The 16382-nt window shown below is 44.5% G+C and overlaps 1 long non-coding RNA gene across 1 annotated transcript; it reads right to left on the bottom strand.

The window, feature by feature from the left end:
• Positions 1–9729: 9729 nt before the first annotated feature.
• On the bottom strand, positions 9730–16085 carry LOC142929111 (uncharacterized). The gene is made up of 4 exons (XR_012945267.1): positions 15861–16085; positions 14870–15000; positions 11475–11580; positions 9730–10222 (listed from the first exon to the last, which is right to left on the bottom strand). It is a non-coding gene; the product is annotated as an uncharacterized LOC142929111 (long non-coding RNA).
• Positions 16086–16382: the final 297 nt, after the last annotated feature.

The raw sequence follows: 16382 nt of genomic DNA on the forward strand, positions 1-16382 counted from the left end.
AGCCTGGAAAACATCATGCGGTGCCTCAAATATTGGAGGAGGAAGTCACCCTCTGTGAGTGGCTGGCTGAGGTGCCATCCGTTGAGGAAGTACTGAGGGCGATCCAGAGTCCGGGAACAGGAAAGGCACCGAGCAGAGATGATCTCCAAAGCGAAATGCTGAGGGAGGGTGGCGTTTGTGCGTAGACTGCCCTACATGACATCATAACAACAGTCTGGGCCACTGGACGGGTTCTGCAGGATTGGAAGGATGCCCTGGTGGTCCCCCTCTTTAAGAAGGGGGACCGCACAGACTGTAACAACTACAGGGCATCTCACTCCTCAGTGTGCCGGGAAAGGTCCTGGCAAGGATTATTCAACATCGCCTTGCTAGGTACGCTAAGGAGAGGCTTGCGGAGCCCCAATGCGGTTTCAAGAAAGGGCGGTCCTGCAAAAATGTCATATTTTCTGTCCGTCTGCTACAGCAGAGGTGGAGGGAATTCCAACTAGACCTACATCTCTGCTTTATTGACCTGGTTAAGGCCTATGATACCATCAGTAGGCCTGGGCTCTGGGTTGTTCTTCGTGCTTTCAGAGTCCCTGACCCTCTGCTCACACTCATTAAGGACCTTCATGATGGTGAGGAGACCCGAGTAAAACTACATAGCCGGGAGTCAGAGCCATTCCCTGCGACAGGGATGTCCTCTGGCTCCAACATTATTTAACATTTATTTCGACCACATAGTTCGTGAAGCCTTCAGTAGCTGTACCAGAGGAATTTACGTCTGGTACAGATACAATGGGAGGCTGATCGATGCCCAGGGGCGGTCAAGGGATGTCTCCCTATTGGTCAACCACATTATGTTTGCCGACGACCTGGTAATTGCTGCTCATTCAGAGGAGGAGTTGGAGGCGCTGCTGCTGAAACTGGAGTGTGCCACTAAGAGGTGGGGCCTTACCATCAGCCCCACCAAAACGAAGCACCTGCCTGGGTATTTTGTGCCATCGGGCACTCTACCCCCACAACTCCCAATCGGTGATGGGGCAGTTGGGGAGAGTGGAGAGTTTTCCATACCTGGGCAGTGTGCTCATGATCGGCTCCGGTTTAACAGCAGAGGTCTCACTCCGAATTAGTCGAGCGGCATTATCTTTTCATCGGTTGTGTAACGTTGTGTGGAAGCTACCTGGTCTGTCGCTCCGCATGAAGCTTCGGTTCTTCTCGGCCACAGTCATTCCCTCCCTTCTCTACGCTTGCAAAACGTGGACCCCCCTAATGCAGCATCTTCACTGGTTAGAAACATTTAGGCTGGCCTGCCTACGATCAATCCTGGGTTTAACCAGGCTGGATTGTGTGAGGAGCTCACAAATCCTCAAAAGATCTGGACAAAGTCCCATCGGTGAGCTCCTCCAGCAGGCAAGGCTGCGTTGGCTGGGCCATGTAGCCCGCATGCCCAATCACTGCATGCCCAAACAGCTTTTGTTCGGCCGGATCGAGGGAGCTAAACGGGCGTGGCACGGACTAGAGAAGAGATGGAGTGATGTGGTACAGGAGGATGTGGAGCTGAGTGGACTTGCCAATGACTGGTACCAGCGGTGTCAAGATCGGCCTCTGTGGAGGAGGCTCGTGAAGGACTCTACTGGGCAGTTGGAGGCAGTCGCCCTCCAACAACAACGGAGGGCGGAGGAGCGACGCTCAGATAAACGAGCGGAGCGTCGGGTGGCTAAAGCTCAGCAAGTTGGCACAGTAGGGGGCACAGGTGGTGCATCAGCCAGTAATCTCAGTCATCTCAGTCAGTCGACCAGTGGCACCTGGGTCTGCCCCGTAACCTCCTGCCAGCCGGCGATCGACACTTCACGTAGCCTCAAGGTGCACATAGCCTGGCACAAGTGTCGTGGTGACGTCACCGCCACTTAGTGGCGAATGGTGGTTGTTGTTTTGAGACAGTAAGAGAGTGTGAGGTCGACTCAGCCTCAGATGAGTACCTGGTGCGGTGTGTCGTAAACATCGTTACTGGGGGAGACAAAGGCCGCCGTGGAGGAGAATCCTAAAATAATAAAAGCTTTTATTATAATTATTTTATTATAATAAAAGCTTTGATTATAATATTATGATATTATAATAAAAGCTATACTAAAAGCTTTTTAAATAAAAAAAAATAATGAAAGCTTTAATTATTAAAATTTTATTATTTATTTTTTTCAATTGGCAGAATCTACACGCCATATTCGTGGTTCTTCAGGTAACGTCACGTAGATTTGAAAATAAAAATAATTAAATTTAATTTAAAAATATAAATTATAATATTTAAACTAATAAAAGCTTTTATTATTTTCAATTTATTATTTTCAATTTATTATTTTAATTTTATTAACAGGTCCCTGCAGGGTGGGCTGGTAGGACAAGTCTCTGCGCTGTCTATTGCTGATTTTACACCCAACAGCACGAGATTTCACTTCGTTAAAGTATTGAAAGGGGACGGACGGACGGACACATTAATCTATTGCAGGCTGGTACACTCAGTTTACAACTTCGTTCCTACCAGTATTTCACTTCGTTAAAGTATTGAAAGGGGACGGACGGACGGACACATTAATCTATTGCAGGCTGGTACACTCAGTTTACAACTTCGTTCCTACCAGTATTATGACTTTACCGAAGGAAGCAATAATCTGGCGTGTAGATGCTGCCATCTGCTGGCCACCATTGTTGGGTGTAGATTGTGACTTAAAACTTTCGTGACTTCAGGAATTCATATTCTTGGTTCTTTCGGTAAAGTCACGTCCATAGAAAATAAAAAAAAATCAAATCAAATAAAAATGTGACATTTTAAATAATAAAAGCAAAAAACCCACATTCATATTCTTGGTTCTTTCGGTAAAGTCACGGAGATAAAAAAAAAATCCAATTTTAAATTATCAGTTGAATAAAAGCTTTTAATATTATTTCAGCTTTTATTATATTCAATTTATCATTTTAAATTTTTAATTGCCAGAATCTACACGCCACGTTGGTTGCCGGCAGGTGGCAACATCTACACGCCGAATTCTTGTTTTTTTCGTTAAAGTCACGTAGATTTTAAAATAAAAATAATATAACTTAATTTAAAAATACAAATAATAAATTGAAAATAATAAAAGCTTTCATAATTTTCATTTTTAAAATTGTATTATTATTTTCTATCTACGTGACTTTACCGAAAGAACCAAGAATCTGGCGTGTAGAAGCTGCCATCTGGTGGCCACCAACGTTGGCAGGTGGCAGCATCTACACGCCAGATTCTTGGTTCTTTGGGTAAAATATAAATAATAAAGAAAAGTTTAAAAAAATCATGATTTAGTATTTTTTCATTTAATTCTATTATTTTCATTTTCAAATCTACGTTACTTTACCGAAAGAACCAAGAATATGGCGTGTAGATTCTGCCAATTAAAAAAAAATTGCAAATTAAAATAATAAATTGAAATAATAAAAGCTTTCATTATTTTCCATTTATCTTTTGTATTTTTTTTATTTAATTTTATTATTTTTATTTTCAACCTACATGGCTTTACCGAAAAAAACTAGAATATGAATCTGGATTTTGATTACTATTTTCAATCTATTTTAATTTTTAAATTGGCAGCATCTACACGCCATATTCTTGGTTCTATCGGTAAAGTCACGTCGATAGAAAATAAAAAAAAAATCAAATAAAATCAAATAAAAAGTGTGAAATGGAAAATAATAAAAGCAAAAAAAACCCACATTCATATTCTTGGTTCTTTCGGTAAAGTCACAGAGATAAAAAAAAAAAATGAAACAAAATTTTGATTTTAAAAGAATAAATTGAAAATAATAATAAAAGCTTTTATTATTTTCCATTTTTTTGTATTTTTAAATTGGCAGAATCTACACGCTATAATCTTAGTTCTTTGGGTAAAGTCACGTAGATACAAAATATAAATAATAAAAGAAAAGTAAAAATTTTAATATTTTAAAAAATATTTATTTTATTTTATTGTTTCCTTTCTACGTGACTTTACTCAAAGAACCAATAATATGAATCCCTGCAGTCACGAAAGGTTTAAATCAAAATATAATAATAACAATTCATGATTTTCATTTAATTATTTTCTTTTTATTGTCAAATCTACGTGACTTTACCGAAAGAACCAAGCATATGGCGTGTAGATTATGCCAATTTAAAAAATTACAAATAAAAGTAATTTTATTATTTACGATTTATTTTTTCTTTAATTTATTTCATTATTTTTAAATCTACGTGACTTTACCGAAAGAAGCAAGAATATGAATCTGGATTTTTGCTTATTAATTTCAATTTTTTATTTAAATTTTTCAATTTGCAGAATCTACACGCCACGTTGGTGGCCAGCAGATGGCAGCATCTACACGCCATAATCTTTGTTCATCTTCTTTGGTTCTTTCAGTAAAGTCACGTAGCATGAGAATAAAATAATACATTTAAAAAATAAAATAACACAATAAAATTCTCACAACGTTTCGGCCACAACACAAGCGGCCTTCATCAGGTGAAGGGACGAGACTGTCTGGAGGACAGCGCTGGAGCAAACAAAGCCAAGCTCAATTCGAGACCTTTAAGCTGTGTGAGAAGTAACAAAGCGCCTTGACAAAGGAATTAGCATTGAATTTAGCATTGAAATGGCTGAGTGATTAGCTTGTGACTGGTCACAGATATGGCTATGTTAAAGTCAAAGCATACACATCCACAGAGGCACCCCTTTACAAAGGAATTAGCATAGAATTTAGCATTGAAATAGCTGAGTGATTAGCTTGTGACTGGTCACAGAAATGGCTATGTTAAAGTCAAAGCATACACATTCACAGAGGCACCTAGTAAAAATCAAACCGGAAAATTTAGCATTGAAATAACTGAGTGATTAGCTTGTGACTGGTCACAGAAATGGCTATGTTAAAGTCAAAGCATACACATTCACAGAGGCACCTAGTAAAAATCAAACAGGAAAATTTAGCATTGAAATAACTGAGTGATTAGCTTGTGACTGGTCACAGAAATGGCTATGTTAAAGTCAAAGCCTACACATCTGAGCTATTAATAGTAACTGGGTCAGTGTCTACTTCAAATATTGTTCAGGCTCAGGAGACTTCCAAAGTTATTCGTGATGTTATACATTTGGTTCGTTTTGAGCATAATCGCGACCTTATATAATTATTACGTGATATACACGCTGAATATACGCACACAAACATCGTGTACACGTGTGTCGTGTCCTCTATTGTCCACATAGACGGCTTGTGCTGACGAGAGAACGATCTTAACGTACAATGTCGTGACATGTATCAGCCCTTTGTCGATCCAGCGTTTTGATAGAGGCCTCCCCCACACCATGTCGTTCGTGGGAGTTGTTTAACCATACTTCACCATGCCGGTCAATGCGGGTTTGGTGAAGTGAGGAGGCCCAGAAACTTGTATATGCAGATACGAGTTTGCCTGTGCTTGCATCTGCAGAATTACATTCTCACACATCTTCAAGTGTAGTTTAATACTTCTAAAAATGCATTTATTCTTGAGGATTCCATAAAGTACTGTGGTAAAAAGAAAACAACTTGATTTGAATAAATTTCGATTTACAGCTTTCGTGACTGCAGGGATTCATCTTCTTGGTTCTTTCGGTAAAGTCACGTAGAAGGGAAATAATAAAATAATAAAATAAAACATAATAAAATTCTCACGACGTGTCGGCCACAACACAAGCAGCCGTCCTCAGGTGAAGAAACAGAACTGTCGGAAAGACAGTGCTCCAATGAACACTGCTAAGCTTGGCAGCATATTTTAAGCTGGGTGGGAGGAGCAGAGCGCCTTGCCAAAAGAGTTTACATATCAACAGAAGAATTTAACATTGAAGTAGCTGTGTTAATGTGATAGATTAGCAGGATGGTAAAGTCATAAATTAGCATGTAACTGGGATATTAGCATGATGTTAATGTGAGGAATTAGCATGTAACTTGTCACGGAAGTAGCTATGTTAAAGTCAGAGTTTATATATCAACAGAGGCATTTAGTATATTGACGCTAAAGAACTGCAACTACCCAACTATCATACAATAAACCGATGTGAAATAACTAAATATAAACTACATCAATATAATCAATGTACTCAATATATTCTCCACTAAGCTGAGCTACTAACAATAAGTTATTATACATTACACTTCTATGTCGCAAAAATTATTATAATATGCCTCCAAATAATATTTGTATTATAAACTGCCATAGACAGATACCAACATTGAATTATACACTGCGTTACTATACACTACCTTAGATTATAATAATATTAGACTTGTAATATTACACTATGTATTATTTTACCAACCCTACTATACCACACTGCTGTATATTGACTATACAATTACGATACTATATAATACCAAATAAATAATATTAAACATTACACTGAGTACTTTGTTGAACAGGGAATGCTTTGAGCTTGTGGGTTGAATCCATCTGTGTGGAGTTGTGTTATTTCTCCATATGCAAGGTGGGGTCTCTCTGGGTTCCACTCACACAAACATCTCAATGCAATGGGACCTTTCTGAAAATGCAGTACTTAGACTCAATGAAGCTTTCCTGGGTAACTAGTTGACATTGTAATATTAGCATGAGAGATAATAACGTTCACTTATAAGTGCCATTAATAGTACTATACTGTACTTTTAATGAAGACTATTTTACGTAGTTTTTTGTAAAAAAGTGTCCATTCTCAAAACTTTTTGAGGTGTCCGTCTGAAGTTCGTCACGCAGACGTCTCGAACGGCTGACTCCCCTCCTGCGTGGACCGCGATGATTTTTGAAGAAGACTGTCTTGCTACCTGAATCCCCCTCCCTTTATCCCACCTACAACAAAGGAATTTCGCCGTTTTGCTCTCTTGGCCTCCCGTCCAATCAGGGGCTCGGATTTTCCCGCCCTTTCGATACCGGGATCCCAGCTCGGGTGATGTCGCCGCAGTGATCTCTCCGACGTCCGCTCTCTGTTCTCCCGCTACCAGTCCACTGACCCGTGCTTGTGCGTGTGTGGTTCCACTCGCGGTGGCACGATGGCCCTTGCCGTGACCATGCAACTTTAATATTAGGTCATGGCGCCGCAGTGCATGTCAGCTACAGGGGGAAGATCGCCCAATTTCCTGGCCGCAGGAAACCATGAAGTTCGATCCCATTAGGGACTTCTGGAAAAAAACCTATCGGCCGGGTGACCTCCCCTCCCGGCTCTACGTGGGGCGTGTGTGCTTTCATGCGGGGGGGGGGGGGGGGTGGTGGCGAGGGTGCACCGCGTCGGCGTCGGAATCCCCCGGTGGCGGCTTCACGGTGGTGGGCACGGCCTCGGCAGAGCGGCTCTGCTGCGGCGGCCTCACGACTGTGCAGTGGGCAAAACGCGGACGTCTGAGAAGGCACCGGCCCCGGGAGAGTGGCGGGAAATCCGAGGCATCGGTGACGGCGTCGCGGCGGTGGGCACGGCTCCGCTGGAGCGGCTCCGCTGCGGCGGCACCACACCCTGCTGACTCAGACTGATTTGGGTAATAGTGGCTCGCAGACACGCCGGGAATAAATCGTTAGTGATCGATAACAGCCTCGTGTGGTTTCTACGAGTGTGGGGAAAGTGCATGGTAGTGTGTTTGCGCTCGCCGTAACGCGTGTGGTCGGCGCGCGGTGTCACGGTAGAAGAAACGCCGCGCCCGAAGGACTCGGCGAGTGAGCGCTTCGTCCTGTGACCCCGGACTCCCGCCCTGCTGCGTGCGGGCTAACACCAATCCCGAATATCCGCCCCTCCAGCCCTTTAAATAAACTCCAATACAACCCCCCAATCGGCTACGCATGTACGAGTGATGTCCCTGCCCTCTGACCCCCGACCCCCCCGTCCTGCGCGTGCGATTGGTGTGTCGCTCTAAAAAAATCCCCGCCCCGCAGCCCTTTAAACAATCTCCATTGCCCGCCCTCGGCGGCAACGCGTGTGCGAAGGACGTCATTCCCTCTGACCCCTGACCCCCCGTTCAGTTCGTGTGAGTGGTGCGTGGGGTTGTGTGAGCGGAGACGTCGCGTTTGAGTGGCTGAGAAGCGACGGATTGATTCCAGGCAGCCACGTGCCAGCCCCGAGCTATGCCCCACAAACAGGACCCGCGGACCCGAGGGGCTGCGGCGTGAGGGGAGGAGCCGGAGAGCGGCAGCCCTCTCACCGCGAGCGAGGAGTCGAGTAGCAGCTGCTCTCACTCGAGCGAGGAGTCCGGAGCCCGCAGCCCTCTCGAGATCAGCCCTCCCCCGGGGGGGGGAGCCGGGGGCCCGCGTCCCTCACAACTGACAACCTGTGTACCAACTGGCCGAGCGAGAGTTTGTGTGTATTTGAGCGTAATCGTGCCAGTGTTTAGCTGTACCAGGGAGTTTGATGCAGCAGAGTGTTTCGGTGTAGCAGGGTGTCCGGATTGTGCCGGCACACTATCCTTCTATCCGTAATGTCGTAGGGTGAGCTCCATTAAAAGTTTACTCGGACCCCAACCTGTCAAAGCGCCTAATCTCTGAACGTAGTTCTCAACATCGTCCCTCACCCATGCTACGTACCTTTGAGACATCCTGCTTTTACAAATGTTGATGAACTGGAGGGCAAAGGTCTGGAGGACCCCACATGGAGTCTGGTTTCTCACACCCGAGCCTCCTGTGACATTTCTGGAGGCTTCTCTGGGATCTTTGTCCCATTTATTGAGTGCGGATTTGGCTTACTTCTGGCTTCATCCCAAGACGTCATCCAGTTGGGAAATACCCGAAGGTTGTGGGAGTCGCCCCGTGCTTCAGTTTATTTCCAACCCTCGCAATGGCCGGATGCTCACCAGCCGGAAGTCTTTTGCTGCTTACACCACGACCGAGGTGTTGAGAGCAGCCATCTCGTGGCTGGTCGGCAATGGAAATGGTATTATCGATTAGGGGAGCATGAGTCTGTGGCGTTGGTGGTGCTGCTGTCACGGAGGCGACACGAGTTTAGGAAATTCAGTTTTGTGGGTTTCCTGTAGGGAGCACTGAAAGATCCTCTATTCCTCTTTCTCCACCCTTTGTCTGTTGTCTCCATGTCCCCGTTCAACTCTTTCTACGCCGCTTTCCTTGAATGTGCAGCCGCCTTTACGGCCTCCCCTCTCCCCTTCTCTCCACCTCCAACCCATCTCCGTCGTAATCTCCTTCCCTTTGTTCAGGCTCTTCCCTTTCTTCCTCAGTCTATGGATGGGGTTATTGTTTATCGGGCTCTTATACAAAAATGGAGCTTATTTTAGCCTTTGAATTGGATTTTCTGTTTTCCTTCGGTAGTGTGTTGCGCACATAGGGAAGATCAAGCCACGCCACCGGTTCCCATTATCAAAATCTTTGTCAACTTGTCTCCCTCGGTAGGAATGCCTTTCCTTCTCCAGCAGGCAATTGTCTTCTCTCTCTCACCTCCGGTATTTCTTCCGATGCGCTATCTTAATCTCGCTTGCTGTGTGTATCGACTCTATCATTCAACAAGGGCAAATTTAAAAATTTGCTTTTTTTCCTGTGTCGAGTGGTGGCGGATTTTAACGACACGTTTCTATATGTACGCGATCTAACCCAAAAAACACCTCTATGGATAATATTGGACCCGAAAGCCTACGTGTTAAACCAAAATTTAAAATATATACAAAATAACAATAATTTCTAGATGTCCTCATTCACATCGTGATTCGTATGAAAAGACATGAGATGATTGAGACATGTTAAATCATAAACTATTTATTTATATATATACAGAGAGTCTTCGACTGCAATGTCCTTGTCCACGTGCAAACAGAGTTAGGATAGCAGCCTCCTTTAAAAGTCAGAGCAGATTTATACACTGTAGAAGACAGTTGACGAATCCTCGCTGCTTGATTCCTCCTCGGATCCCTTCAGCAGTGAGGCGTCACCAGTCTTCTCTGCCTGCTCATTCTCCATGTGGCACCGCTGGGGTGGGTGCAATACGCCAGGAGACTGCTTATGCAGCGAGCAGCGAAGCAGGCCCATCTCTGCCTGCTCATCCTCAACGTGGAATTGAGGCGATGGCGGTGAGCTGGGGGCATCGGTGAGGAGGGTGTTACGGAGACGGCCCAGCTCTGCCTGCTGCAGAATCGTCTGTACGACGAAGCGCTCGCGGCGCATGCAGGCGCGCACATGGGATGGCGTGTCCGGGATGATGTATGCAATGCAGGCCTTCGTGAGTAACACCACGTGCTGCACACGTCCACACACAGGTAAAGGATTTTCAGTTTCAGGATTTGCATGTAAAGGGTGCTTACTAAATATAATATGGCAGCATCTCAAAGTGCTTTACATCTCAGGTCAACTATTCCGGTGACCTGAAGCCTAGGGATATTATATTGTTATGTCGTTTTTCACAATTAATTTAAATCATTTGAGTAATTTTTGAACATTTGGCAAATTATACCGAGGCACTTTTTTTGAATTACTTAATGGGTTTTTTTACGTTCACTATGCAGCAGGCAACATTTATGATGTGCAGTTAATGCACCCACCGTATTCACCTGGGCAGCCGCAAATTACCGCAACAATCAGCAAACACACTCGGCCATGTCACCACTACAAAGATTCCCTGTGTAGCCTTTCACAGACTGAGACAAGTGCATCTATGAAGGGTGGCACAGTGCCTGTGGGGGTGGTGTGCACCTTTATCTCGCCAGTGATGATTTTCACACACTTCATCAAGTACTCATTTTAAGACAGAATCAACTTAAGGGAAGCTCAACACTGGTTCTAATATTTTCCACTGTTGTTGGTTGTGGCCAGAAATAGTACTCCGGTCACACAGGATTGGTAGCGCAGTTCACAAACAACAACGCAGCCGCTCCCCTTCCCACCCACACGCACACATGCTTACGTGTGACAAATTGCATCAACAACATTAATCGTCTGCTGCATGATGAAAGTGAGTATTGTATTACCACTATTATTTGTGATCTCAGAAATACTGTGCAATTGTGAGGTGTAATAGCATTACTGGCATTATCTGTAATGACCCATTGACAATGATCACGGTTTGCTCTGCTGACCTTAACAACTGCTCACAGATGAGTCTATACGATGGTGCAGTAGTGTAAGGCATTGCACACTAGACTTGCAATCCAGAGGTCACGGGTGTGAATTGATCTTTGGTCGTGGGAGTGTAAACAATGGTGAAAGTTTTTTTACATTCCACTGCCTCTATCCACCTAGCAGTGTAAATGGAATACATCCAGTCAATTGGTCGGCTGAGTTTGGTTCTGTCCAGTGTGGGAACTCCCACATCTTCCCAAGACGTCTGACCAGTGTGGAAGAGCAGTAAAAACACATCTTAAGGGTCTCTCTTGAGCTCCCTATAGCAGGAGCGCTTTTGCCATCAGTGACATGAGCAAGTAATTGGAGGGCTGTACCTTTATCTTTCAATGGGTTTATGAATGTGTGTGTGTGTGTGCATGTTGATGTGTACCTGCATGGCAATGACGAAGGCCAGCTTTGCCGTCAGTACTTGCCAGTACTGCTTGGTGACGGAGTAGGCTTGGGGATGATCCGGCGGGTAGCGATAACCTGGATACCTACACACGTACAACCACGCATGGACTATATTGAGCAAAGTGCCTCGAAAGTAGAGTTGGCGCTAAATTGAACAAGTATGGTTGTGCACAAATGGTATATGCGTTCACAGCCCTTAAAAAAATCCGCTTCTGAAAGAGGGCCTTCCCACAACGTGCAGCTTGTGGGGGCTTTATTGACCATGGTTCACGCTGGTCCGTACCAGGTTGGTGAAGGCAGGGAGTACAGATAATGGGAGAGCAATATAGCACAACTGTTAATTTTGCTGAACTACCCACTGCTGACAACCTAGCTCCACAGTCGCCTACTGCACCTGCATTGTGCATGGTGATCATCAATCTAACCACGAACAAGGCTCAAGCCGGCTTGACTTCCGGAATCTAAGATCAGCTGTATTCGTGGTGATTTGATCATAGTCAAGTAAGGTTATATTAAATATCGATCAATATGGTTATATTGATTATAGTTGTGTATGCCAGCAATTCAAAAACGTTAGAGAAAAGGGTTGGTAGATCGCATCAATTTCTTAACTATCTGTGCTGAGGTGACCAGAAGATGGCTGTAGAGCAAGTGGTTTCATGTCTGTGTGAACCTTTAAGCTTCATTTCATTATCATGGGTTCTCCAGGACCTCTTATTGCATCCCACATGCATAAGACCACCTTAAACTGGAATCCCAATGCACGGTCTTCCTGAAAAGGGATCCTGAGACTCAATTAAGCAGTCGTGGATCGATAGATAAATAAATAACATTACTCTTTAGCAAGGTAACAATGAGCTAGAATTTATATCAATCTATTATTATATTTCTCTAAGTGGGACTTTGGTTGTGAAGCCACCCCACCCATACCCACTGCTCCCCCCCTCCAATTCCCCCCCCACCCCCTTTACTGTCCCCACCCACCATGCACACTCTTCCCCCAACCCTACCACAACCCCTTACTACCCAACTAAGCCAAACCCTGTGTCCACGGTAAGGGGCAGGGCATAAACAGAGGTGAGGCCTAGGGGAAGTGTGGGTCTTAAAAGGAAAGTCACGGAGTGAAAAGAGGAAGAGAACGAGCCTAATCAGGAAGGGGCGGAGCCAGGAGGACGCCACACCCAGAAGGATGTCGCATCTACCTGGACAACACACCCAGACATCAGTGCATCACATTCGCAGGGACGGCACCCCCGATAGCTGGGCATGACACTGAATGGCACAAACCTGCAGGTTGTGTGGATTGCCGGATCAAACCAGGCTGGCAGGATGTTGGGATAATTTTGCTCCTTGAAGTCGCTGATCTTGAAAATTGAAAAGCTGTCCTCCGTGTACCCATGCATTGTAGGCGAACCTGTGCCATACTCTGCTGAGTATCCATAATAATACACCAGGCGTGGGATGATGTCCGTTGTGAACGCCAAGATGCATGACTGTGGAATTAGCATACGGAGGCACAGCGATAGCGGTCACTTAGCATGCAATGATTTGACCAAGGCTTCTGAACATCTTACCTTGGCAATTACATTCATTTTCACAAATACAATTTGGGGGGTTGCTGCCAGAGTGAAATGGTTACCATATAAGGACTTGCAATCTGGCAGTCGTCAGTTCAGTCTCCTGACACAACAGTTGAAGCAATGGATCATTTTCTTAAATCTCCCCCACCTCTGTCCAATTAGCAATATAAATGGGTTCATCACTGTTTTAGCACAGGTAATTCCACATCTTACAACATGTCTGGTCATCATGGAAGAGTAGGCCAAATACCGTGTAGAGGGGTTCTCTAGAGCTACCTTTAGTTGAGGCCCGTCTGCCAGCAGTGACATGAGCAAGCAATTGCAAGGCTTTACCTTTTGCGATTTTGGGAGAGAGTGGATAGGAGCGGTGGTGCAGTGATTCGTGCACTGCACTTTGAATTCAGCACACATGCAATTGACTTCCAGCTACGACTAACATCAGTGACGAGTGATACCCGAACCGCTCCTGGTCCCCCACTACACCTCTTCTCAAACCTGCCATGACCAGAATGGTGAAGTATGGTAAAAAGAACCCACATGGCTAACATGACATGTTATGTCACTCATAAGATGGGATACTGAGCGAGAAAGCGAGCGGACAATCTGGCGACTTACATTGGTGATTACAGAGAGGGTGGCAATGAAACTCAGAATGTCGGCCCAGGCTCCAATTCCTCTTGCTCGCGAAACCACAGGCCTCCTCATCTTCGTTACGAGCTTCCACGCGTCGACCCGCACTTCGATGATGTTGTTCAGCAGTGCGAGCAATGGCGCAAGTGGAAATGATGCCACGAAGAGAGTGACAAACCCGAATTGGATAACTGGGGTATATTTTGAGAATGGGTAGGGGGGCAAGGATAGGATAATGAGTGAAACAGGATATAGACACACACTCTTAATGCTGTTATGTTGTGATTACTTTAAGCAAACAAAACATGTTTTCAATGCATTGAATGTGTTTTAGTCAAAGGAGACCCCAAAATATGATCACATTTTCGTATAATTTGTTCACAAAATTATCGTGTCCATTACATTGGCCACTGAGATGCGACCAGCCACTACCATCTTTAATGCTCAGCTCTGGTTCACCTGGGTTTCTTTCGCACAATTTTCCACCACTAGGTGGCTATAATAACTAGATCACATCCTGTATTGAGGACTCCATTAACCGTACCACACATTTTTAGGCATATGCACTGTGGCTGAAATGCCAACAAATCACAGCAGTTAACCACAGTGGACATGATGCACAAGAGTTTTAAATAAATAGTAAGGGGGAGAAACGTCAACCCAAGCTGACCAATGTAGCTGCATTGGTTAGCAGACAAGAGGAGCAATTATGTGCTCCTATTGTTTCTAAAACTTAACTCCGTACATATGCACATACGCGCATGCTCAAAGACAATTGTGTTACAGTATATCCATAGATTGGTGCCTATGGCCAAATCACCCAGTATGCGTCAGATTTAATCAGATCCCAGAAGTTAAGGAGAGCTGAGCCTGAAAATTGGTTGGATGGGTGACCATGCAATAGTTATTGTGGGGTTGTGAGCAGCAGAGGACAGTGCAGCAAATTACATTGTTGTATTGTACATCTAAGCTCTTACATCTGTGCTCCCTGCCTTCAACAACCCGAAGTGTGGGTAATTTCCCTCCCACAACAATGTCCGACAGATACACAGGGGCCGTACACACGTGCCTATATAGTCAAATGATACCCAATTGTGTGTTTTTTTTAATAATAAAGTAAAACGCGTTGACTCCGTAGTGTGATCCTCTGAGCTCATTGTACCCATCTCGAGGTATTCATCAAAGAGTCCAAGTGGGCTCTGGGGCTGTAGGTCCATGTCTTGCTCCCAGCGCGTGTAGACAGCCTCAGGCCTTAGCTTGGCCCGACGCTGGGCCCACCAATTGCTGAACCATCTGGGGAATTGAGGGGGGAGGTACGCATGTGGAGACACAGAGACACCCTTACACACGTGCATATCCATTTGTTCATCAACTCTAGGTTTGCTATTTCATAGCTTTCCACTGCGTTTTCAGGTTGTATCATGTGAATATCCCAAGCACGTGGAGCGAAACGTCAAGACATGCCAAACAATATGCGATGACACAAAACATGTCAGAGAGCTGTACAAAACAACTGCTAAAACCTAAGTAGTAGCTGTTTTTCATTTAGCCCGTTGTCAATCCACTACACTCTTTCAGTCATGGGAGTTGCTTGTCTAATATTATGAAACTATGTACGAAGCGTCTGATCGGAATATCGCATGATACTAACGAGGTGAACTTTGTCCAGTTGACTGGTGTTCACTGCTTAACCAGTGCACACTGCTAACAAGCTGTCGACAGGACTTTTCGCTGAATGCGTTTTCACACAACACATTTTCATTGTAACATGGTTCCTATATTTGGGAAAACTTTTCACACAACGTGGAACGTGTCCATTATAATGTGGAATGCACACTGTTAAAACGCCGAATGCGGCCATTATAATGCTTTCCTGAGCAGTCGACGATGAACGACTGTCTTGAGTTGCGCGGCTGAGCAGTTTGATAAAGCATGCCGAATGATACAGTAACACGGCAGCCTAGCCTGAGTTATTTATCCCACCATGGGATAACTGCAGGTTGATTTTACTGTGCTAATGTGATTAACTTAGTAATTCCTTCCTTTGCGCGTTTTTACTTCACGCGGAAATTTTCAGGAACGCATCTACCGCGTTACACGAGGAAACGCCGTAATCAGACTTCACAGCTATCATGTGTTCATGCGATACTTACGGGATGATGACCTCCTGAAAATTGCCAACCATCTGCTTCACTACCATGATGACAGTGAGTTGAGAAGTCAGTTCAAAGAGACAGCCGTTTGGGGGACACTGGAGGGGGGATGAGGTGGAGAATAGATTCAGGTTAAACACTGAAGATATGAAATATTGGGTAATACATATATGGATACCACACATCATTTCTAATGATCCTCTCACATTCTTCTCTTCAGTCAATTGCACACTGCAAAACTGACGGCTCCATATGTTAGAGGGGACAGTGATTAAGAATATCAATATTCTCCAGATTATAAGAAACACTTTCCCCCTCCCCCTCATGTATTTTAAATAAAGAAAATGGTGGCGCATCTGATAATGTTTTGTTTGTTGTCCTTCCCCCACACATCCGATGCAGGCTGTGTACGGTGCAAAATAAGTTCAACACACAACATGCATACTGCAGTTGGTGTTTAGTATCAGGTGAGTTTAATTGCAGAGCATCGTCTAGTAAATATAATAATCGTAAAACATGAAA

This window comes from Petromyzon marinus, chromosome 25, assembly GCF_048934315.1.
Source record: "Petromyzon marinus isolate PM22_M1 ecotype Great Lakes invasive population chromosome 25, UKy_Petmar_22M1.pri1.0, whole genome shotgun sequence".
In the NCBI taxonomy this organism is placed as follows: domain Eukaryota; kingdom Metazoa; phylum Chordata; class Hyperoartia; order Petromyzontiformes; family Petromyzontidae; genus Petromyzon; species Petromyzon marinus.